Source organism: Triturus cristatus, unplaced genomic scaffold (assembly GCF_964204655.1).
Source record: "Triturus cristatus unplaced genomic scaffold, aTriCri1.1 SCAFFOLD_160, whole genome shotgun sequence".
NCBI lineage: Eukaryota > Metazoa > Chordata > Amphibia > Caudata > Salamandridae > Triturus > Triturus cristatus.
The window spans coordinates 1,964,279-1,990,871 of record NW_028188469.1 but is presented as its reverse complement, the minus strand read 5'-3'; the positions used below and the strand labels follow the sequence as shown (position 1 = coordinate 1,990,871).

At 44.2% G+C, this 26,593-nt stretch overlaps 1 long non-coding RNA gene across 4 annotated transcripts in view; it reads left to right on the top strand.

Moving 5' to 3' along the window:
• Window positions 1-26,593, top strand: part of LOC146768986 (uncharacterized) — a 107,369-nt gene that overhangs the window by 1,599 nt on the left and 79,177 nt on the right. For 2 of the 4 annotated variants that reach the window (XR_014976535.1, XR_014976534.1), the window contains exon 2: window positions 3,581-3,663. The exons of 1 other annotated variant lie outside the window; for it this stretch is intronic. This is a non-coding gene — a long non-coding RNA (uncharacterized LOC146768986). Of the gene's footprint in view, window positions 1-3,580; window positions 4,191-26,593 lie in introns of all 4 variants that reach the window. One more of the 4 variants, XR_014976537.1, reaches the window with a different exon arrangement.

Here is a 26,593-nt window from a genome sequence, read left to right as displayed (position 1 = left end):
GGTCTCCAGAAACTTTATTACACAATTAGAATCTATGGTTGACACAAATTTGAAATAAATCCATTTACATGTAATAGTCGCTCACAACAATAACACAATAAATGGACCGGCAAAATCAATAGCGATTTTGCTCCAAGAAGAATGAGGAATGTGAACCAACTGCATTTCTTGTACACGAGGCTTCCAGTGTTTGTCAGAATTAAGACAAGTTACACAACCATCCACAAATAAATTAACATCTGAGTCCAATCCAGGCCACCAATCATGTTGTTTTAGCAATTTCTTGGTCATTGTTGAACCTAAATGGCTTTTGTGAGCAAGAGCAATAAGATTTTTCCTTACTTTTGTTGGTGGAATTAAGAGGTCACCCCTTAAGGGAGAACTATTTTCAATACAAAGCTCATCAGCAACTTGAACATACGTTTTGAGATCAGCAGATACATTCCTAATAGGTGGCCATTTACTCAAAATATATTCTTTTACTTTGAGAAGCACAGGATCAAGTTCTATCAAACTCAACCATTCAGATTCATTGCAAATCTGCACAGATTGATTGAAATCGCTCACATAAGAAACTACCCATTCAGTGTTTTCTTCAGCTCTGGGTTCAGGAACGTTCAACGGTAAGCGTGACAAAAAGTCAGCTCTTACGTTATTTTTGCCTGCTATGTGTCGTATCGAAAAATTGTACTCTTGCAGTTTGGCTAATAGCCTAACCAGCCTTGCCGAAATTTTACCATTTCCCCTGCCATATCCATCCATTAGGAACGTTAACGGTTTGTGATCTGTGATTAACTCAAACCGTTTTCCCCACAAGTACACTTTGAGTTTTTCTACGGCCCATACACAGGCAAGAGCTTCCCTCTCTTATCGTGCTGTAATTAATTTTTGCATCCAGTAGTCGTCTTGAAATGAAAGCTATAGTGTGAACATTACCTTTAACTTTCTGTGTGAACACAGCACCAATGCCTACTGAACTGGCATCAACCGTAATGATGTTAGTACCACCTAGGTCATATGGTTTTAAGGATGGGGCCCTGGCACTTTTGATCTTAGCAAAAGCGGCATCTTGAATTTCAGTTCACAAATACTTTTCCCCTTTGTGCAGTAACATGCGCAATGGTTCAACCACGTCTGAGTAATTTTCTACGAAACACGAATAGTATTCGCTGAGACCCAAAATGGATCTCAGAGATTCTTTATCCTCCGGTTTGGGGGCATCTGTAATTGCTTTCACTAAGTTGAGTTTAGGTTTAACACCATCACCACTAAGTATGTGGCCTAAATACTCTCTATTTCAGTTTGAAGAAACTTACACTTGTTTTTAGAAACCGTCATGCCTCTCTCGTTAAGTTTGTGCAGAACAGTGTCCAAAATGTTGTTATGCCCTTCAACGGTACTGGCGTGAATGAGGATATCATCTTGGAATTTCTGCACGCCAATCACATCTTTTAAAATACATTCCATCAGCTTTTGAAAAACACTGGCTGAGGAAGCCAGCCCAAATGGAAGTCTTCTGAATCTGTAATCGCCCAATGGAGTAATAAATGTGGTATACTCCTTGGATTCTTCGGACAATTTGACTTGGTCATAAGCCGATTTGAGATCAATCAGAGAAAAATATCTTGACCCATTAGTTGCTGCTAAAATCTCTTGGATCTTCGGCAAGGGATAACAATCCACCAAAATATTTTTGTTCAGAGATCTCAAATCGGTGCAAATCGCCATTTTTCTTTTTAATCAAAACTATAGTGGAAACCCATTCTGCTGAATCAGTTTGTTCAATTACATCTTCATCTAGTAACTTGTTGAGAACATTTTGCAGATGGGATTTAACTGACAAAGGAATTGACCTTACCTTTATGTTTTATTGGGATTGCATTTTTCTTTAACTTAATGGAGTGCTCAAAACCCTTGACACATCCTATCCTGTCTTCGAAAAGAGACTCATATTTACAGATTCCACTTTGTCTACAGAAGACAATGAATCAGAAGGAAAGATTGTGAAAACCATGGAATCCTCCAATACAATAGGATCATCAGCACCTGGCTTAAGAAATATTCCCAAGCGTGCTAAATCCTTCCACCCTACAATATTTCTGCCACGCTCTGCGACATAAACCTTTGTAGAAATAGATCTTCCTTTTATATTTAAATTATCATGGAAATAGCTCAACATATTTGTCAAAATCCCCGAAAGCTTTGGGGTTGACATCAGAAGCAAGTAAATCTACATGCGGCCAATATTTTTCATATTTCTGGTCAGACACTATGGTAATAGGCGAGCCGGAATCCGCCATAATACTCAATTCCACCTTACCTATGTGTGCTATACCAAGCGGACCTTTAACAGACTTGCATTGATCACCAAGAGTTAGAACGATGTTTGAGCATATATCTTCTTCAAAGTCATCTACCGTACTAACTTTAACTTTATGAAACTTGTGTGGTCTGAAATTTTTACATACACCTGCGAAATGCCCTACCTTGAAGCATTTAGTGCATTTCTTCCCTTGATCACGACATCCTGTGTAATCCGCTTTATGATTCCTTGAACCACACCTAAAACAGACAAACGTGTTAGAATCTGTACCGTTACTTATTTTGTTTCTTTTGTCATTATAATTTACAGCTTTCTTGTTTTCATGAACAAAATAAATGTTAGACTTTTAATTACTCTCAGCAGAGAGCTCTTTTGAACTTTCAAGAGACCGTTCAATGCCCTTAGTAATGTCTATGGCTTCCTGTAGAGAAGGTTTTCTGCAAGCCAAAAGTCTCTCCTGAATCTTTTTCTCAAAACAATAAAAAACAAATTGGTCCCGAATATACACATCAACCATTTTGTTAAATCCGCATTTGGTTGCTAAAACTCGTAGACAAGCAATGTACTCTTCAATTGTCTCGTTTTCTAATTGTTTGCGCATGGCAAAGCAATGTCTGCCTATCATTATGTTTGGCTCCTCATCAAATTGCTTTTCTAACCTCTTTATGGCTTCCTGGTATTCATCAAGAGGTATGAATTGACCAGGAGGAACCTCATACTCTGGTAAACTGTCGAAGATTTCCTGACCTGCAGCACCTAATAATCCAAACATAATCGCTTTTTTTCTCTCTGGCTCGTATTTCTTCCCATCAATAGCGACCAAGTAGTTCTCAAAAGCGCGCAACCAATTTTTTCATTTCATAACCGGTTTGCCTGGATCAGTTAGAATGCTGCAGGTGCACTGATGTTTGAATTATTAGACATGTTATTGCTTACCCCTGAGTCGTTTTTATTTTTTGATTTTAAAAGCAATTTTTGCTATTTCAAATTCTGACCACCACAATATTCAATATACTGAAATTATTACCTCTGTTTATTGTTAACCCTCTGTTTTTTTTGTGTGTGAATTTTAATGGAGACAAACAGCTTGACTCGACTTATTGAAGAAATGAATTGTCGATTTTAAATTATGGAGTGAATAAAGTATTGTTTTCCTAATCAAAATATAACAGTCACATGGAGATGAGAGAACTCAAACAGTAGTGCTCAAAGCGTTTACAGTTAAAGGTGTTAATTACCTCCGTTTTCTGTTAACAGTTCCGTTGCCTTAATCACAATGACTGAACATTCTGACGGCACTTACTTGAACTGAGGAAACAAAATGGAGCCACGTAACGTAGGTACGTGAATGCCCACGTAGAGTGCGTCGATTACCTCAACCCAATGTGCAATTACAGCGGACATTGACGTTGGAAAATGACAGTTACGCTGAGTAATTTCTCTGCAATTAACAGACTTCTCACCTTAACGGAAATTTCTCCGCAACTAAAATGCACGAAATAACAAGCCACAAAAATGTCAGAGAGTTAACAAAAATATGTCGTTGGTAAGGCAGAAAAGAAAATGTAGTAACTTGCCTGAAAAACAATATCTTCTGAAAACCTCAACTCTGACAAATGGCAATTCGACAACGGCCGTTAATAGCTAGACGCTCCGAAACAGCAGAGTAAACGAAACAAGTAGCCATTAGTAACCAATCAACTCGAAGTGCACAAATTAATTAGTAACTTGCCTGAAATATAAGTTTCTGCAGTCCTCAATGACACGCAAACAAACTCAGCTCATGCGGGCCTTACTTCATCATCGTCATCCCGAACTCGTCGCCATATGAAGTATCACGGTGCAGGAATATAACAGCAGTACGCAAGTATGTATTTAAAAGAAGTTATTTATTATAGATAATAAGGCCCACAGTCGGCTGATAAGCAGAGTGGCTGTGAAGCAACAGCTGGTGAGAGACAATGAATGACGCTCACGGCGACGTGAGCTAAATATGGGGTGAGGATTCTAAGTTACGTGGGCAAGAGCCAACCAATAGGATGCAGTGTATACAACCAACTCGAACCAAAATAAAGGACCTGATATACAACACTTACCTAGCCTATACCCTTTATTTTAGAATCTTTTTATGTATCTGCCACTGCATTGGAGTTACACCCTGTTGCTACTTCCCACGGTAAGACCCTAATAATATTTTAATACTGCATGAGCCATACTTCTGTCGCTCTCCCCTGGACACTCTTTTCCCACGGTGACGTCTGCCTTCCCGCACCCTGACTACTGACACTTTGGATTTCTGGTATATACCTGCCATTGGTTCCCTGTCTCTTCTGACCCTATGTTCTCATGCCTGGCTAACACCCAAGTACGTAACCTTTTCTCATCGGGCTGCTTCCTGATATTTCCATCAAGTCTCTTGAAGGGCTGCACGGAATTATCTGTACTTTGCGTCCTATCCATCCTCCTGATGATATTTTTGCATATTTTCTCCTGATCTTGGCCGTGACTTAAATTTGAATTCCTTATTGGGTGCCCGCTGCATTCTGGGAATTGTAATGTATCTTTTCCCATGCATCATACACATAATACAAGTACCTATGCTCGTACATATTGATTGCATGGTTTTGTTTGACCATCGTTCGATTGTACGAACATCCTCTTGATTTTAACAATTGCACTCTTCGTACTCTTCATAAAACTACGTAATGTTACGCTACAACATATTGCATATTTGCAGACTCTGGGTGCAACCTTAATGCATTTGGACTCGTTCTATAACCATGTTGTACAACTTTGGCATGTGACTTGGAGGAAGATCATTCCCCACCACCAGGTGGAAGTGCATTAAGAGGGTGACCCATTGTGAAGGGGGGGGGGGGGATGCGCAGGCAGCCTATTTGTGCCTCGGAGAAAATAGCGATTCAGTTGTGATGGGGTTAGATAGACCTTATGCAGAATAAAGAACTGTATGTTATTGAACTGAGAAATGCGGGAGACCTTCTTGGGGAACTCCAACGCTCTGCTCCACTCTATCTTGTAGTACTCTCCCAAAGTCCTCTTCCCATTTCTGGCATAGCGCTGCTAGGGGGTCATCTGCTAGCTCCCAGAAGGCTTTGTACAGCCAAGTGATGAGGTGCCTATCATCGCCCATGTTCAAGATTGCCTTCGCGATAAGACTCGGAGAAGAAAATAATTGACGCCGCCATGCCAACAAGAAACCCGTAAAAAGATTTCAGAAATTAGAAAACGACAGCAGTGTCCATTTACACGCAATAAGACTCTACAAGAGTCTTCAAAATAAACACAATTGACCTATAACATGAGTGAAAACTGTGTCCGGCCTTGACATTTAAAATTTTGAAGAGGCTATCTGATTTGTTTCAGTCGAGATCGGCTGATCTCTAGGAATAGTTTTTGGTCCTGAAGAAAACCCCAAGATACTAAATGTGGGGTTGGAAACGCATCTCAAACAAGTGTGATAGAAAGAAATTCATCTGTGCCTGTTCTACTAAATTTGTAAATTCAGCAAATTTTTTACTTTACAGTGCACAATCTTTAAAAAAAAAAAAAAATACACACTGCTTGACCTTGCTCCATTGTAAGATTTTCTATTTGATCAATCTTGTGATGGTTGTGTTATATGTTTCGTCTCAGTTATATGTATGATTTGTCTTTGTCTATGTTGTCGAAAATAATTTTCTGTGTTGGTTCCAATCCAGTTGGTATCTAAATTATGGTTGTGGTGTTTGTGTAGAAGCAGCAGAATTGTATTTAACTAATAAGAGATGTAAATATTGTTTCAGCAAATTGAATAAAAAGTATTATTGAAATAGATACAGTTGGGTCACATTGAGTGGACTACTTGTGCCCATATGATTGTTCATCAAGAGAAATATCAGTAATGCCAGGTTTGTTGTTGTGGACAAGATTACCTGAAGCACAGAGTGCGTGGCGGGCATCTCTGCACCTGTACCCCAGACAGTGTGGCAAATACGGCCAGCTGCTTATGCAGTAAGAATTGGCCTGGTGGGAGGTTGTAGTCCTCCGTCAGCTACTCAAACAAGGTGACCTTCGGTGAAAAGATCTCCCTGGGTGAGTATCGGGCATTCTGTCCAGACCTTCAATTCGCAGGCAGTATAGAATCCCAGGGTCTGGGGTTACCCGACCAGGGCGAAGGTCGGGGCATATATTGGAGAGCTGCGAGAGAGGCGGTGTATTCGGACCAAGCACTTCCGGGCCACTGCTACTTGTATGGGCAATGGTGATGGGGAGGAGCGCCTATGGAAGAAGTAACTGGAAGTTATTAAAACAGGACAGTAAAAACAGTGATATCAATCACAATGGGGACAGGGATCAAAGGAAGGGCGACCACAACGAGAATGGTAGGGTGAAAAACCAACCTGGGACGAGTGAAGCTCCCGGATGCTTCACTCGTGCCCGGCTACGTAAGGGAGGGTGACTCCTCCACCCAAGCTCCTCGATACCCTGACCGCCACCGTGCGCAGTCACCTTGGATTGACGCCTCCTTTGATTCACCAAACCTCCGCGACCGCCATTCATATCAGTTTTTCCAATTGAAATCACTCCTGCTACTCTTCACGCAGTTGGACCCACTCCATGGACACAGACCCCAGACACCGCGCTGTGCTATTTGTGCTTGCTGATGCTTGACATATGAATAAACTGTGTATCGCTTCCTTGCTGTATGCACCCCCCAGACATTCAGGGTGAGGATGTCAGTCAGGGAGGCCATAGCAGCATGGTGTTGTGGGGGGGAGGGATACTTGGTGGGGGTGCCGCTCTGGTGTGCCATCAGGTCTACCTTGGTGGAGCCTTGGGGAGGCCTGTCTGCCCATGTGGGGTGTGATTGTAGAAAACGGTGTACTGAGATACTCTGCCATTCTGGGGTGATTCAAATTCCAACATTGTGAGCCTACTAAAACAGGGGATGTCCAAACTGAACATTCTGCAAGCTCGAGCAATATGCGGGGGCGGGGGGGGAATGAAGCAGCCAAGTTGCCCTGTGTAGATGCATAACTGGTTGTGTCAGCACCGGCTTGAGGTACAGATGCTGGGAGCAGCAGTCACCGGGCGGGGGCACCCCAATCAAGCGAGGATGCATGGTGAGGTTGAAAGGTGGGGAAAGAGGGAGGGACTGGTAAATAGTGTACTGAGTACAAATGTTATGAGCAGATGGCAATTTTAGCCATAGTGGGTACGAAGCGTGCATCTTTACCACATCAGTTCATACCGGTCACTCATGTGAGGCTGACCACTTCGGAGTCTGGAGGGCCTAGTTGTTCAGAGCAGGTTGCCCGCTGTCTGTTGGGTGACCCGGGGAAGAGTCTGTGAAGCGTCTGACTGGGTAGTTTCATCCTCGGACATGAAGAGGTGCAGGCCTTTCTCGTAGTCTGTTATCTGGTGGTAGCTTTCAAGTCAGCTGCTGTCTGCAAGGTTTTCCTATCCGCAATGATCTGATCGAGGTTGGGAGAGCTGGTCGGCGATTCCCCCGTTCCTGTCTTTCCCTGTCTCTAGCTGCTTGGCTGGGTGTGTGGGTGGGGGGGGGGGGGGGGTCTGTGATAGGTCTGTCTCGGTGGTGAGTATAGTCTCCGTGGTGCTAGTCTGCTTATTCCCAAGCATTTTTAAGGTCTGTGAAGACGGTGGTGTCACTGGAGATTACCTTGGGCTGGGCTGGAAGAAACAGGAGTGAATACTGCACATTTAGCTGCCAGAGGCGTTGCTTGACCTCCAGGAAGGAGGATCGTTGGACTACTCTAGTATAGTCTGGGAAGAGCATTGTTTTGTTTGCCACTCTGTGGGCCCGACTGCCTGGCCGCCTGGAGGTTTTCACTGCGGTCCTTAAAATGAAGTATTTGAGGGTGGGGAGTCGCTCCTAGCAATGGTCGCCGGGCTGGGACTCTGTGTTCCCTTCCGTGGGAGAAGAAGGGGTTGAGATCTGATGGTTTGGTGAAATACTTGAACCGTGACTAGGTAGGCAAGAGGGTCCCGACTTCCATTTTCCTCTGGGAGGCCCAGGAATCGATTTTTGCTCCTGCAGGAGTGGCCCTCCTACTACTCCGCCCTGTTCTAGGGCTTCTGCAGCAGTTCTTGTAAATCTCAAATCACAGTTTGATTTCCTGTTGCCTGGAGCTGCGTTATTTTGCCATTGGTGAACCTGTCAGTGAGCCTGTGCTGGTCGTTGGCTAGAAAACTAATTTCCACGGTCAGGGAGCCAAATCTGGCCTCCATTGCGATTCGGAAGTACTCTATCGCTGCCCGCCAGGACCTCACCGAGCGGGCCCCTGGTCCCCGGCGACCATACAGCACCATCAGGGGGTCATTGGACTCAAATATTTATAATATGTTCAAATATTCTCTGTTTCTCTATTTCCAAGTGTAGACCTTTGGAACAGTTGGCTGTTTTGTTTGCTTCTTCTTTCTGTTACGTCTTTCACTCCCTGGACTCATACTGTGCTAATTGACCACAATCGGTAACATCCCTCATTGCCTATTTTTACTTTTACATATTTTGTGTGTACTTGAACCTTATATTGTTTGCCATCATATGCTCAGCGACTTGATTGTTGTCTTGCTCTCTATTATGTAAAGCGCGCCGATACCTTTGGGTCTAGCTAGCACTATATAAAACCTATAAATAATAAATTGCCATCCGCCTGCCTTTCTGATCGTACGCCAGCTGTGTGGATTGTGATTCATCTGGTTGGTGGGCCGGTGGACAGAGCTCTGGGGGTGGGAGGGGTCACTTCTGCCATCTTGGCTTGCTTGGCCACGCCCCATACTATAACCATGCTTTATTATGTGAATATCTTGTTTTTGTTCATATAAAATCTCAATTTATATTTTGGTTGGGTCACTGCACATGCACCAAAAAAGGTTTTGTATTTGCTTTTGTCACTCACTTATGTTCCCCCTCTTTTCTTCTCTTTCTTCACTCTTTCCACTGAAATTGGTCTTATGACTACACGCTTATGGTGGTTTAATGCTGTATATGTTCGCATGTATCCTGATAAACATTTTGTTTATTTCACACATTGTCTACACAGTCAACCTGAAGAAAGCCACTTGCCTGTGCGCCCATAATGCGCCAAACATGTGTTAGCTGTCTTATGTAGATGCCTGCTGGTTCTGGCCTTGGAACCTCGTTCATCCGGAATAATTATTTAAAAAAAAAAACAAACATGTTGCACTAATCCAGGATAACTCACCCCTTTAATATATTGGAACTAAAATTATGTACTACACATCAATTTGGCTCTGCCCTTCATCTCTTTGTGGTCTACGCTTCAATGGCATAGGCGTTTCCCATTTTAAGGACATCTGAACACTACAATTTTGGCTCTTGCCCAAGGACAGGCGCCGTCTGGGACATCAACCCCTGTTCTTCCTACGTGTCTCACTTATTTCTTCAATTCTTTTTGTGCTTTTTTTAAATGCTTTACACTTGTTCCTTTGTGTAAGCTCTGCTGCTCAGAGCCACAGCTAGCCAGGATTGAGCTAATGTGTAACAAACAAAACATACTGGTCCTAAAAGGGTTGGTAAGTGTATTACATGGCGAGGTCGCACAACCACACCATATAATACACCCCATTTCCTCGCAACCAGACACCAACATTCTATTACATCCTTCACTCTCAACATTCCAGACACCAACTCAGACATACAGGTTGGGTGCACAGGATACAACACATATTCCAGACACCCATTCAGACATACGGGCAATTGGAGCACACAGGATTTAACGCACATTAGATACTCCTCTTTTCATTACAAGCACAACTATGCATCTCCTAGCTACCACTGCAGACCACACACACACCAAGATTTTACTACATCATCCAGTCTCCGTATTCAACTCTTAGGTTTCCAGACACCAGTTCAGACACATGGGGAAAGGCAGCACACAGGATACTATGGTCTCCTCACTCTAGATACAGGAATGTGACCAATACATTTCTACTGTCTGGGAACAATGTCCTCACAATTCCATCTTGTGCGAGGCCAGGAGCATTTAAGATGGATACCACTTGCCTTTGTTTCTCTGGCTCACTCACGGCATTCATGTGCTACACTGGGCACACATGCAGACACACTTAATACACTCATGATGTTAGCGTGAAGTACTTTGTAAGCACACAAAAGAACATTACATGGGTGGGCCAATAGTCCTTTGAAGGCAATCTGCCTTTTTTGCATGATCACCCTAGATTTTTCACATTTTGCCAGACTCTGTGTCTTTGCTGGATTTAGAACTCTGCACATAATACCCCTGCTAACCAGTATGCTCCCCCATTAGCCATGGTTAAATTGGCTTATTGCTGACACATTCAACTTGCCTATAAGGCGCTAGTGTATGGTGTAGAAAATTGTACCCAGGGCCTGGAATTTAAGTGCCACATGGAGTGCACTTCAATCGGTCGACTTGTAGTGCGCATTTGGTCACCCGTGAGGGTATCCGGGTTCTGGCAGGGTCCAGGATTGCAGTGGATGACCTAGGTTTTCAGCTTCCTACGGAACTCCTGCAGAGTCCTGAGGTACAGGGGGAGGCCGCTTCAGGCTTTGACTGTGAGGTAGGAGGAGTGTCCTCCGAATCTGCTGTGCAGATTTTTTTAGACAAACATCGGCCTTGTGCTTATTTCTCGGCTACACTTGACCCAGTAGCCCGAGCCCTCCCTGGATGTTTATGCGCAACTGCTGCACTTATGGTCCGCCAGAGCGCAGGTATTGTTATGTCTTCACCCTTGAACTTAATGGTCCCACATGCAGTAGATATCTTGCTCAAAAACACCCAAGACACAACACCTTACCAGTGCACGACTTACAGGTTGTGAGCTCACTCTTTTTGCCAGTCACATTGACATTAGGAGATGTAATATTCTAAACCCAGGTACACTACTCCCTACTGAGACACAAGGGAAAAATTCTGACCCTCATGACTGCATATTACGGACTGAAGAAGAAACAAAGGGTCGTGTGGACCTACAAGACACCCCCCTAACAGATGCTGAGGGAACACTATACATAGATGGTTTGTGTCTTAAAAGATCGGATGGAACTACATCTGCTGCATATGCCCTCACCACTCTTGTTACGGTAGTTGAGACCGCACAAATTCCACAGGCATCGGCCCAAGCGGCTGAATTAATGGCCTTGACACGAGCTTGTGAAATCAGTAAAAACATGACTGTTAATAGCTATACGGACAGTCAATACGCCTTTGGAGTGGCTCACAATTTTGGCAGATTCTGGAAAGAAAGACATTTTCTCACCTCACATGGGACTAGAATACAACATGGTCCCCTGATACTCAGACTTCTAGACGCCTTGACATTACCTTGGAAAGTTGCAGTGATTAAATGTAAAGCCCACCAGAAAGTGACTGATGTAGGGGAAGGCAATGCCCTTGCAGACCAAACAGCAAGACAGAATGCTCTAAGTAAATCAGATGGAATGTTTGTGACAGGACCAGCCAGATGGGTGGTGGAAGGAGGAATGTTGGAAAATACTAGTCAGAGTGTGGTCGAGATTCAATCTCATGCCACTGCAAAAGAACTGCACACATGGGAGGAACATCTGGCAGAGAAAGAGATAGAGGGATGTTGGGTGCGTATATCCAAAGGGAGGCAATGGATGTTACCAGACAGTCGTGTCTCCCCGGTTGTCACTATGGCCCATGGCCCTGCCCATATCAGTGCGAAGGGAATATGCAAGTTACTAGAGCCAACGTGGTATAATGAAAAAATACCCCTATAAGCTGACCGAGTGGTTAAGTCATGTATGATCTGCCTTATGCACAATCCAGGAAAAGATAGTTACCCCCGCTGGTGGCTTCTCCCCTCCTACGTTTCTTTTTGAGGCCATCCAGATGGATTATATCCACATGGACAGGTGTGCGAATTTGAAATATGTCCTTGTAGTGGTCTGTGCCTTCAGCAGATGGGTGGAGGCCTACCCCACCAAGGATTGCACAGCTATTACAACGGCTAAAGTTTTGTTGAAGGAATACTTTCCCCGATTTGGGTTGCCCCGTTTGATTTGGAGTGACAATGGCCAACATTTTACAGCCAATGTGGTCCAGTTTGTGTGTTCCGGGCTTGGTGTCAGACAAAAGTTTCATGCTGCTAATCACCCCCAGTCAGCCAGGTTGGTGGAGAAATACAATGGGGTACTTAAATTAAAATTGGCCAAAATAGTGGTGGAAACAGGTGCTACCTGGGAAGATGCCCTACCCCTTGCTCTCTTGTCAGTAAGGACGACTGCCCACTCAAGGATAGGATTATCTCCCTACGAATTGGTATTCGGTAGACCAGCTAATGTATGGGGCGTACCAAGGCCAAAGAAATTGTCTGATGTTGAGTTCCCAGTATTGACTGATTACCTATACCAGTTAACTGATTCCTTTCATACTCTTTATCATCAGGTACACACTGCTATCCCGACAAGAGCGAAGGCCCGGGTTACACCATCCAGCCAGGTGACTGGGTGGTAATCCGAAATTTCCAGTGTACCAAGTGTCTGGAGCCCCGCTGGTCGCACCCCCGACAGGTTCTTCTGGCCACCCGCACTGCTGTAAAAGTCGAAGGGAGAAAGAACTGGACACATGCTACCCATTGTAAAAGGGTGCCTCTCCCCCTCCCATACGACCAATGGGTAAAAGAAGGACTGCCGGATTGCGACACAGAAGTAGTACCGACCTTTGTCCCTTTCAGTGATGCTCAGCTTCATTACACCACTACGGAAGCCGAAACTGATCGAATCTTAGGAGGTCCAGTCATCCCTCCTCTGCAGGATCAGAGGCAGGAACAAGAAGCTCTCTTTCCAGACGACTCCATACCTTCCTCCACTCGCTACAACTTGAGACCAAGAAAAGGGGCTGGCCCTTGACTCTGTCTGGTGTCTAATAGGCTGTAGGGCTGTGATATCCCAGCTGAGACCGGTGCTGGTATGCTGGACCAATGGGAAGTCCGTAGGACTCTTGGTATCCACATCCAGTGAAGCAACCACCAATCACAGACAGCCGCTAGTGACAACAGGCTGAGCACAATGGCACCAGTCCAAGGATCTGAAGCACAAAAGAAATATGTCAAACTTCTGAACAATAAATGTTTCCTTTCCACAATAGTTTTACTTTTTGCTCTCCTCATCCTGCTGCTTGTGGGATGGCTTCTGTTACTGACCTCTCCCCCAGCTCCTCTGGTTACGACAGCGACACCTGCGGAACATCTCCACGCCACCTTGTCACCCCATGAACTACCACGACGCCTGGAGTTCATGAACAATACTTTTGTACAATTATTGCATCAGCTTGTGATTAATACTTCGAACTGTTGGGTATGTGGGCTCATGCCGCACTCAATGACACACACTGTCCCCTATTTCGTCTATCAGTTTTCTGTTTTTGGGTCCTGTCTGGCTTGGAGGATGCTCGTCACGATGCATATACGATCAATGGAACAACGAGCTCCATCATTGGCGATTTTTATGACACTTTCACCCGAAACAGAACAGGCAATGTCAGTAATCATTTCTGCCCTACTATGACATCTGACATCTTGAACATTTCTCGTGCTGAACGCAATGAGATGGCTGTGTTCAACACCTCGAGTAGAATCATCTTTTCTCGCTTCCGGTCCAGACACAAAGTTCCCACCAAATTGCAGGCTTTCAATGTGATCAGCACGCATGGCCATGTGTGCCTGAAAGGATTGGGGACCCGGGAGGTAGGAGTCAGTGACTGCGCAATAGTCAGTACACTGAATATTACCTCACCACCACTCCTAATTGCTTCTCCAAATAGATGTTTTGTTTGTGGGCAGTCTGCTTATACCTGGCTTCCAGGAAATTGGTCAGGTGTGTGTTATTTGGCCTTTCTACTCCCCCCTACCTTTACTGCTGTTGGGACGCATCACTTGACCAATCCCCACCTCCACCATCGTATGCCTAGGGGAGTAATTGAGGCCGATGACACTGCAGGACAGGAGACGGGGGACTTCTTCAAAGGTTTCCTGCCGTTCTTGGGTCCTATGGTCAACAGCCGCAACATACGACACCTTACCCGAGTGGTGGAGGCAACCATTAATGAAACAGTAGGAGCCTTGGGCAACATCACTGCGGAGCTTCATTCGGACCGCCTGATGACACTACAACATCGAATGGTACTTGACATCATCCTTGCTGACCGTGGTGGTGTATGTAAACTGATCGGCTCCAGCTGTTGCATTTACATACCTGATAATGCTCCAGCAGTCTTATCAAGCTATCCAACGTCTGCATAAACTTTCCTCTGAGATTCATCAACAAGACGACTGGTCCCTCATGGGCTGGATTTGGGTCCTCCTTTCCAGATGGGGATGGGGGAATCCTCATTTTTCTTGCCTTGGGAATAGCAGTCATCATCTCATGCTGCCTGTGTATCCAGTGCTTGCCTATGCTTTGTGCTATGTGTACACAGGTCCTTAAAAGTTTCCCGGTCAGTACACGTGACACCAACGTAAGGAAAATGTTTCAACAAGAGATTGGCGACCTAATGCAGATAGATATTTCCTAAGAAACATGTTTTGCCACTCAATGGCAAAAGGAGGGTCTGAAGAAAATGAGTTTTCACTAGGTTCTAATAATTTCCTTACATTCCTCCATTCCTTGCCATCTCGTGACAAAACCCTGCCTACAGCCTCCATTTCTGCTGACGCTCAAAACTATTGCATACCCAAGTCCCCCTGTTCTTTGCAGTTAGCCAATTCATTAACAGAAAGCCATGAGACACCTACGCCCTGTGTAAACAAGCTTGTTTTTCATCTTCTGCTTCCTGCTTGGTAAACATCCTTGACACCTTGATCAGGTTATCTGGACAGTGGTCTGACTGACCGAGCCTTGATCAAGCTGATTGAACAATGATCTGAATGCTGAGATTTGATCAAGCTGATTGACAATGGTCTGAATGCCGAACCTTGATCAGGTCATCAGCTACAAACACCGCCTTGATCAGGTCATCAACTACAAACACCGCCTTGATCAGGTCATCAACTACAAACACCGCCTTGATCAGGTCATCAACTACAAACAACGCCTTGATCAGGTCATCAACTACAAACACCGCCTTGATCAGGTCATCAACTACAAACAACGCCTTGATCAGGTCATCAACTACAAACACCGCCTTGATCAGGTCATCAACTACAAACAACGCCTTGATCAGGTCATCAACTACAAACAACGCCTTGATCAGGTCATCAACTACAAACAACGCCTTGATCAGGTCATCAACTACAAACAACGCCTTGATCAGGTCATCAACTACAAACAACGCCTTGATCAGGTCATCAACTACAAACATCGCCTTGATCAGGTTATTAACTGCAAACACCGCCCTGATTGAATAATGGACTGAATGCCAAGAGTAGAGTAAAAATGTATATAAGGCTTGTTCGCTGTGGAGTAAAGCAGCAGCCTCCTGGGTTTTGTCTCTGACTAGCTTGGGACTCTGTTCCATAGCCCGGGCTATTGTAATAAAGGTGGTTCTCTCTGCAGACGAAGGTTACCGGGTCCACTTTATTATATAAGGAGGGTAAAAGTAGACTCGGGTGATTCCTGCACCGCCAAGCCCCCACTCCTCCTTGAGGTGGGCTTTTCTTGGTTCTACAACCGTGTTGTTCGCCCCCCAAAGGCTGAGTGTGCACGGGCACTGTCACTACTGACCGGGGCCAGCGGCGCCATCTGCTACAGCGCATCGACCGACTACATCATCACACGGCACTTTGTATTCATCAAGTATGAAGCACTTATTTCTGCACCATGGGAGGGGTACAAAATCTAATAGTTCAATGTATACATGAAATATATGTATAAAAGGATGCACAGCAGCTCGCCTGTAGCACTTCTATACTTTAAGGTGATGGGAGATGAAAACATGCTAAATCATATACGTAGCAAAATGTATGTAATTTTTGCTTATAGGTTTTATACCAGTTATTGCAGCATCGTAAAACGTAGCAGAGAGTACTAAACAAGCCCTATATCCACAAATGTGTACGTTCTGTTCTGTAATGCACGTTTTATTTCAGACTTGCGATGGACTAAAAATCATATAGCGCTATGAAAAATAAAAATATGCACACGAGGGCTGCACAACACTGCTTCATGCAGGGCTTTGAAAATGGGAAGAACTTCCTAAATTCAGTAGCACTATTTATATTTTCGTATTATACGTATTATATACGTATTCTCACATATTGTGCATCCCACCGCGTACTGCAGCGTATTGGGAGGAAGAAAGAGTGCTACATTTTTAAGTGACACATAGGACATTTGGGTAACTTCTGTATCGTATCTTACTGCGGCGCCTTGAGACTCGATGAGCTTGCTGCAGAAATCTGTATATGCCGGAGTACATACATTCTAAAACAGGGAAACTAGTTCAGGGGGCACATGCGCCTGCTACAAGGATCGGTGTGTAAATTTGCCTGTCTCTGGTTCCAATTCACCCAGGGCCTGCTGCCGTCCTTTTCGATGAAGCGTTGAAAGCCTTTCCTTTTTTAAAGACATTTTAATTGATTTCCATTCTTCTTAACCGCCCTTCTTAGACTGATACTCCGCTGTTGAACCCTGTAAGGAGCCTTGACACCATACATATTTATCGCTGGTGTAATTGTTAATTCTGATGCTGTGTGGTATAGTGCTTCTTCTGTCGTAAAGCGCTCTAATCCCTCCCACAATGCGTACGCTATACAAACCTCATGGATAGGTGAATAATATGATAAATAAATGCATACATACATAATGAGTAGTAAGTACTAGTGCCTGTTTCTAGACACCAAGATATTACTCAGATAGGTGTGGAAAACATGACGTGGTTATCGCGGTTATATTCTAACCATTAGCCGTGCCAACTGAGACACTTCTGGAGATTTCTAAGCAACCCCCCAGCCTCCAACGCTACAAAACATCTGGAGGAGGCCCATATCCACTGCCCCTGTAATGGGATTTATTACACAGGACTTCCTGGTTCTACGCCACTGGCTTCATTTTGATCTTAGAACATTTGTTGTGAGGACAGCAAGAGTGGCCCCTCCCAGAAAACCCCCTGAGGCCTGAAGATTAACGCGAGCTTTGACAGTGGGGATTACACTAATCACTTCCTGTGCAGCCGGGAGGGCCTGTGTGTGACTTCCACACAGAGGACGGGGTGGCCACACACCTACTGCCCCTCAGCCCCGCCCTACCCCCCCCCCCCCCCCCCCCCCAAGCAGATACAATGGGGTCATCCTCAAAAAGCATTAGTGGGGCAGCTAGCATCAACCCCCACCCACCGGACCCCACCCCTGACTGGGATTGGTGGGTTTGCTGCATGAAATACTCTGTCTCTCTCGTGTCACAGATACAGACGGGACGGGAGGCCTCAGCTGTTCACCCAAGGCCAGCCATTCTGAACTCTGACTTGCAGGAGGGGACGGCGAAGACCCATAGATAGGAGCAACCCCAGAGAAAACAAGCATTTGCAATACAATAGGTCTCACATTTACGCGACTTTAAGCTATTGTAATAACGATGCCTTTTATGTTTTAAAAACCAAAATATAAATAAAAGGCATTTTCATTTACAATGCCAATAGCTCAAACTCACGTAAATGCGAGACCTATTGCATTGCAAATGTTTTTTTTTTTTTAATACATTGAACATTGTGTTCGCGGATTCTCCTCGCCCTCATCTGTCATGAGGCTGAGCCGGACCTGGAGGTGCTCGTCGGGCCTGGGGTGTCGCATTGACCAGGAGCTGGCACCCCCCGTCAGGAATCCCTTTGTGCATGAGCTGCGCTTCACCCCACTGCAGAAAGCCAAAGTAAGTCTTCTTAATGTGTGTGGTTGTACTTGTGTGTGCGTATCTCTGCAAATAAACATGTCTCCTCCTTGCGTCTTGTAACATGTGGGCTGCGCCCCGAGAACACGTCTGGTGATGGTCTGTGGAGTACCCGATCACTGCACTGGATGTGCGTCCCCTCCATAGTCAGCGAGGGCTTCTGTCAGACGTGCAAGTCACATGCCATTGAAAGATATTCCAGTACCTTAGTTACCGCATGCAAACCGCACACAGCCCCTTCTCCACTGCACAGTATTTATCACGGAGGACCGAGCTCCTTATTGGCTAATCCCCAGCTGCCTGCACACGTCGTTCTTGTTGTGACGAAGGCTCGTCTCTTCCTTTACATCCAGGGCGAGACAAGATGTGTGGGTTTTCGCTGCGTAATGTACACGAGCCAGCCAAAACATGCTGGCGCTCATGCGTAATATACAATATGCCTGCCCCTCGGATGCCAAGCGGCCACCTGTGTGTGCGAGCCTGCCTGGCGTCCATGAGGCCCAGGGGTTCTCCCATGAAGACACAACACAGTCCCCTTCCCCACGTATGGAAGAAACCAACCCCCACCCCCCTATGCACGGAGTAAACCAGCCCCTCCCTCCCCACGGAGGACAGTAGCCAATGCCTGTGCATATGACCTGCTGACACGCATTTTGCTTTACTGCTGTCAAAATGCAGATTTTCCAGTTTTAATGGGTAGAAAATCATGATTTTATTAAAGGCACGGAGGCAAATATTATGCATATCACCTTTATTGCTCCTCAAATACAGCAGCAACAAACATAAGAATTTAGAACATGCAAACCTCTAGAACGCAGAACATGCATATATTGCCAGAACAGTCAGCCATTTTCCTCTTTTGTTGCTGCTTAGACACAGATAAGTCAGCCAATTTTTTTGATCCTTATTGAATGTAATTATGGTGGTTTTAAGTTGTGGATATATATAGTATGAAATTGGGTTGTAGGAGTTCTTTTTCAAATGAAAAATAAGGTATTTTAACTTCTGATATGAAAGTGTGTATTTTAAAACGGAAGGTATTTTGTATTTGTGATCGTTTGAGAAGGAGATGTATATTTTGAGCAGTAACGCTCTTTGTCTATCAGGTACGGGTTTGATATGTTTCTGTAGGCCGAGAGGAAAGCAAAAAGAGGTTTAGGAATAGTAAAAATGTCAGTTTGGAAGCTCCCTGGACACCGGTGAGACACGTGTATGTCTTCATAAAACAGTCCTCAAGCTACAGTGTCAGAAGTGACTGGAATAATTGATAGGAGTGCGGGTCCCCCTAACACCTGTTGGTTCTGTGGGCTTGGGGTTTTATCCCTATTAAAATATACCAGCACATATTCCCGTGTTTCACAATGTTTTCAGTGTAATATGAAGCGCACGCATGGCTGCCCTGCAACAGTATGGCTGGCACAAGTGAGGTGAATTTGTAAAGTTAAAAATAAGAGCGCCCAGCCGTATTTACACAAGCGCCAAATGTTGAAAAGTGCGTCCGCACTTTCTTTAAATAAGGGCAGCTGGGGCCGGTGTGATGTCACGTGAACCGTATGCTGGAATGAATTCCATCTGGCTCGGGCGCACACGTTAGCATCTGCTTAACTGGCTCCAAGAGTTTCTGACCCTTTATACAGAGGTTCCTTAACCTCTGACCTCGACCACAAGCCAAAAATTGGTTGAAACAACCTTTCACACTTTTTTCTTTTAGTAAAAATAACTGTGGCCAGTTTCCCATCACATTGGGAAAGCTGTAACATTGCAGATAAGCCTCATCGAACGATATCACGCAGCTGCACATGTAGTGTATGGGAGGGGCTCTTGTTTTTTAGATTCTTTGTAATATTTATTGTTATAAAAGTGCCTGCAGCATCAAGTACTGCCAGAATATTTGCCAATTACGAATGCTTATCGTTGGATATCTGCTTGTAGTTCTTTTTCTTTGTTTTTTTCTTTTTTTTTTCTTTTAACTTTTCTGGGTTTGATTTGATGCTGTTATTCCCAGTTTCCTTTTCCTCCTATTGTTCGGCATTCTTCAATCAGCCTCCTTGATTGCTCCTCTAGTGAACCCTGACTACCACATCCCCTTAATGGAAGCCCCCAGTGTTGGAGACCCGCGCAGCGATCAATAGTATGTTGTGCATCATACAGGCCAAGAACTGAGGTCTCCCATAGGCTGATTCCAACTCTTCCATCCTTTATTGGTGTCTCTTATCCTTTGAAGTGTTGTGGAAACAGTCATATCTGGATTGGTATGTTTATTTTTCGCAATTAGGCCTGTCACAAATTGGCTTCATGGTGGAGTCTGATTGGTGTACGGAGACCAAGGCAGTTGTACAAGGCCGGATAAAGATACTCTTAGACCTGATCACTCTATAGCAGGCATTGGAAAAATTAGGCCCGGTGTTGGCTGGTATCCTTTTGCCTTTGTTGGTGCTTGTTTTTTATTGGGTTTTGTAAAACTTGTATTTTTGGGGGAGCTGCTGGAACTGTCTTCAATATACACAAGCATTAAAAATGCAATAGGTCTCGCCTTTCATTAAGTTGAAGCCATTTGCTTTGCTATACAATACCATTAACAAAGCAAATGGCTTTAACTTAATCAAAGGCGAGACCTATTGAATTTTCAATGCTTGTTTTTAAAGGAAAAAGTTGAGATGTCAGGAGTGAATACCATCTCATTGCGCAGTCTCAGCAGTATTTCCAGGGCTTGTGATGAGGGAGGATGTAAGGTACATGCCCTTTCTGCTGGTACCAGCTAGGGTGGCAAGCAGCTGCAGATGGTGCATTTGCACCCTGAGCACCAGATTGATTATTTTTTGACCAAAGGCAAGACTGCACCAAAGTTGCTGCTCTGCTTTATGTCGTAGAGAAAGAAGTTCCATACCTACAAAGACATGGTACAATTTGTCTCCCCCAGCACACTATGGCATTCATGCACCAACAAAAATAACCTTGCATCATAATGCAAGGGTGTGTGCCTTCTCTGAAATAGTACACAAAGAGGGCTATAAGGCGTTACCCGCTTTGGATGGGTGCTGTACAATGCAGCTCCTATGCAAATTCGGCAGAATGAAGAGAAATTAACACATTTCTCCTTTTTAAAACTTCAAGGAAGTGTAACATTTTGAGCAAATCCCTGTCTACTAATATTTGCAAATAGGAATTTGCATCAAAGCTCATAGGTGGTTACGTGGAAACACCCATGTGTTACCAACGGAATGCCCCCTTCATTCAAAGTAATGCAAAACAAAGCAACTTTGCATTACGTACGAATACTAACCAATGTAAATTCTGATTTGTGTTGGATAGTAAATCCCACACTAACACTTTGAGCCGGGTTTCAGTCACACAAACCGGGCTCAAAGCATTAGTAAATCTGGGCCCCAGCGCTTTGAAAGTAACAGCGTCCTGCATCGTCACGTTGTTAGTGCCGGTCATTCATTTATTTGCCTAAGATCACCCTTTTTTGGTCAAGGCTGGAAGCTGGGATTTGAACTCTGGTTTCCTGGTTATATATTGTGTAACTTAGCCACTGGAGTGCTTTTGTATTTCTCATTTTAAATTTAAAAGCAACAGACTGTATGTCTTATTGGTTCGTAAAAGAGCTAAGTAGTACACTGTACACAAATATTATCTCATGGTAAATTAATCCCATAAATTTCTATAAACCATGATCAAAGCTAAACCAGCATTGGCATAGCCAATAGGTCTCGCCTTTGGGACCTTATGAGTGTTTAGCCATGCAACCGTTAACGATGCACCAAGGATATTGTACTTTATAACTAAATACTTATAAGGTTCCAAAGGCGAGACCTATTGGTTATGCCAATGCTTGTTAACATAGCATTGATTATTAATGTTTTAACGCCACACCCACTCCTTTTTCAATCACAGGCAATGAGGGGTTCCATTATGATACCTCTAAAATGTGATCTCACGGTGGTGAAATGATGATGGAAACGCGTCCCTTGGATTCACAGCTTTGTACTGATGTTGGGAAACCCCGCAAACTGTCCAGAAATGTGGAAAGTCCAGGGCGCTCCACTTCTCCTTTTGTGTTTTTTACTCCTTGACAAAAGCGCTCAAGGTGAAGAAGTGAAAACATATCATCTAAAATACCGTGTAGCAGCTCACAGTTTATGTAATGTGCAAACATTTTCGCTCGTTAATCACTAGAGTCCTGCTAGCAGACAGGTTGAAGAATTACCATCCTTGTTTATATGTAATCCTTTTTATTTTTTTTATTTATTTAAGCAGGGCAGAAAACAAAAAAGGAAGATACATTAATACATTAAATATCAATTTCATACATTTTCATACATATCCTATGGGTTCCCTATTGATGTCCGTCCAGAGAAAGAACTAAACAAGTCCTTCACAACGAATAATCTATTACAGTACATACACAACCATGGTCTTATTTACATTATCAATGATATACAGTTTTATTTCACAAATCTTCTTGCCCTATTTATCCCATTCCTTCCAACCATTTAATCATAGGTGCTCATGTCTTATAACCTTTCTTCCTGGCTCGATAGCCCTTAATCTCATATAGTGCCATTTCTTGAATATGTATATTAAGGAGCCGGTAAAACCATGCTAAATAGCTAGGCGCTTCTACCTCTTGCCAAGCTGTTGCGATCAACAGTCTAGCTACTGCCACTGTCATAAATACAAAATCTATCTGTGATGGTGATAGACCTAGTCTATAGTCAACTCCAAATAACATTAGTGTCGAGGTTAGATTAATATTTTTGTTAATAGATATTGTCCAAAATTCTTCTATGCCTGTTTTAAGTGATATCAGTTTACTACATGTGGAAAACATATGTATTATATCTGCAGGGCCATCCTGACACCGAGGGCATGTATCGTTTTCACGTTTTCCCCTCTTAAATAACTTCGCCGGAGTATAATACACATTAAATATAGTTTTGTAGTGCTGTGATTTGAGATTAGCAGAGAGAAAATTCTTTTTTGCTAATTCTAGTGTCCTATCTATATATATTTCTTAATCTCCTAATTTCTCTGACAATTTGGTCTCAATTTTCCCTATATCATCCGGGAGGTTTCCCAACAGAACATTATAGTAATCCCCAATCCGAGCTTTCACCCGAAAAGCCAGTTCTAAAACTGTTATAGAATCCAGATTAAAAGTCTATTGCGGAAGTGTCTTCAGCCAGCTCCAGATTTGAATATATTTAAATTGAGATTGTTCATCTATTTCTTTATGTCTGACCAAATCCAAAAATGTTATAATCTCTAATTTATTATTATACAAATGACTAATTCTATCGATCCCAACCATTGCCCACCCTCTTGCCATAGCATCATCCATCCCAGCTGGAAACAGTGATGAGCCCCACAGTGGAGTATATCTATTATATTTTGTGATTTTTAATGCGCCCGTAACTTTCCTCCATACCCTCAAGGCAGATTTTAGACATTTAAATCGTTTTTTTTTTTTGTAGTAACTGGGTTCTATTTTCCTCAAAAATATACCCGAAGCCTCATTACCGATAGCTAGATGGTATATGGATGGCAAATCATTTTCGCTCGAAGTCCTGTCTTTTAACAGAGGAACCATTTGTTGTAAAAACACTGCCCAATAATACAGTTGTAAATTTGGTGCTGCCCGCCCACCCACCTCTATCTTAGGGAAGTATTAGATATTTTAGTGATCGCCTAATTTTTTGATATTGCCGTACAAAATTTGAAAACATTGCCTCCATTTTACGACTATTTGTTTATATGTAATCCAGTGCCTAAAGGATTTTAAAGTATGTTTTTCTTGTAGGCCCTGTGACTGTATTGTAGCAACCAGTGTGCAGCCTGTTGTGGGCTGGGCTCCTGTAGACACTAGGAAACCCATGTTTTGGTGCAAGTGTGGCTTAAACCCCATGCTTGGTTTGCAGAGTGTCTTTGGAGTGTTAAATAACCAATACATTTTAGGTTGCCCAACCCTTGAATTATGTATCTTTGCTCTAACTATTTGATTTTGTGGTGGTGCTAAAGTTACATTCTTGTGTGGTCGAGTGCTGTAGTGGCACCCAGGGTTTAGATCTTTTGTTTTGCTGCTGTTCCTGTATTATGCAATATCACTTCTGTATATTAAAAAAATATTCTTGCCTTGAGTAACCTTTTTAACCGTGGAAAAGGGTGAAGTTTTTGATTAAGCAAGTACTATAACTAAACGAGTGGTGCGCACGCTGTAAGACGCGAAAGTGAAAGCTGAAACCTGATCCGGAACAGATGGCAGCCTGCGTGCTCCCCGCTGGTAATTAAAACAAGGCCGTGTGCGCAAGAGTATCAGGCCATATGTTTTGAATTATCGCGCCTGTGTCTGGGCACGATAATTCAAAACATATGGCGCCCGTGCGGGTAACCGCAAGCAATAGGCCACACACGAGCGTGTGGTCAGCTTTTTGAAGCCCCCTTACAAGAAGTCTCGCAGAGCACTGCATGCGCGCTGCTCAGGCGAGACCTAAAAAGGAAATTCTAGTGACATTACCAGTCTTGTTCTCCACACCTGTAGTTGCTGGCACCCTGTCATGGGTGGAAAGAAGCTTGAAGTCAAGCAACCACAGCTCTCAGATCATCATGTGGGGCCCTATTGATTTGAAGCAGCTCATCAGCATGACCACCCTGCGTGGTCTAAGCAGGAATGGAATCTGTTTCACTGCACAGCAGCAGTGCTGCATTGACTCTGCAGGTTCCGTGCTCCAGGTCGATCAAAGGCAGCAACAGCTTGTCTGATGACTTAGAAAATGAAAATGACGCTGAAGAGTTACCCACTGAGATACAGGGCGGGCTGGGTAGCATAGTTGGCTTACATACCAACCATGGCTGTAAATGCAAGCTCACATACTTCATCACCCTAAGATGAAGACGGAATGGATGGAGAGAAGCAGGAGCAAGACCAAAGAGACAGCAAATTTAGCGCAGCCTAAGCTGAAAGAAGACTGCTCTCGAAGGGGCAGCAATGGACGCAGCCATGCAGATGGCTCCAGTCACAAGGAATCTCCATGCAGAACTTTAGAGTGTAGAAACACAACTCGGTTATGGTAGTTGAGGCCAGGGAGGCTGGCCGCCACCTTCCTACTCGAAGTGCTAATATTACTGTATGTTAGGCCATCTGGTTGGGGGCATACTGGCTAATAGCATACCAAGAGCAACAGATGTTAGAAAATTATGGCTAGCCACCTCAAAACGCTACGTGACAGGATATGGTTAATGCCCCTCCCCAAGGCGGGGTTCACAGACCACAGCATCCAGAAAACTGCTTAAAAAACACAGACACCCAGGACCCGCAGCTAAAGTCAAATGGGGCGTATTCTTGTTACCAAGCCAGAAGTACTCCCCCCTTTTTTTTTTCTTCTGTTTTGGATCATGTCTGCCCTGGATGTTTTCTTCATGGCATGCAGTCCCGATAGCACCCCAAAATGCTTTATAAGTCTCCAAAGCAATGAAGCTTTCAGCTATAGGTGAAGCCATCTTTAAGCCTGGGATGTTGAGACCCACAACCACACACAAGTCAATCAGATAAGAGGCCTCCGCGTGATGACTAGTTCGAGACTCCAGTTGGGGTCCGCTCGACCGTTCATCCTTCCGGTGATCGACAAGATGGGTACCAATTTCATTAGGTAGTGACAACTATCTAATCTGAGAAGTTCAAGAGGCCCCAGCCAAAAGCTAGGGTCATCGGACACTCCGGAGGCACTATTAGAAGGTGGAGTGTGGTCTGAGGGAGAAGGGTGTGCAAGGAAAGTGGGCTTCCAAAGTCTATCCCTGCTCCAGATGGAAAATAGGGCACCAGGTGCACTCCCTCCAGGCTCACCTCTATTCAAAGCATATGCTATTCGCGTTGTTCCAACATTGTAGGCACAATCAAGGCGAAACAGCAGGCCCTGACTTCTGATCCTGGGTGCGGTATCGGGGATAAGATATGCCACTGAGGGTCGGCCATCTGGCAGCATGGTCCATGTTTAGAGGAGTCTGCCTAGCCCGAAATATGGGGTAGGATTGGGCTAGTCAAGCCAAAGACAAGCTGTACGGAGGAAAGGGGTTCACAGCCGCTGGCCCTCTTCCCACGAGGCAAGGGAAACCATGAACTCTGCGCCCCAAGGGAACTCCCAAAACAAAATTAACCAAAAGGAAGATTCTAGACCAAAAGGAATGGCCGAGAGCAGCTAAAGCCAGGTCATTGACGCCACAAGGAAAGGCCACGTATTGCACCACGACCGATGCACAAACATAAAAACATGTTCCTGTGGCATGTTGCAAGCAGCAGCAATGCCAAACAACAACACACCCCGCTTCCCACATGTTTGCGCACATGTAGGCGAGCAAGAGGGTGGTCTCAGGAGGGGGGCGGCACGACAACTGTGATCTTG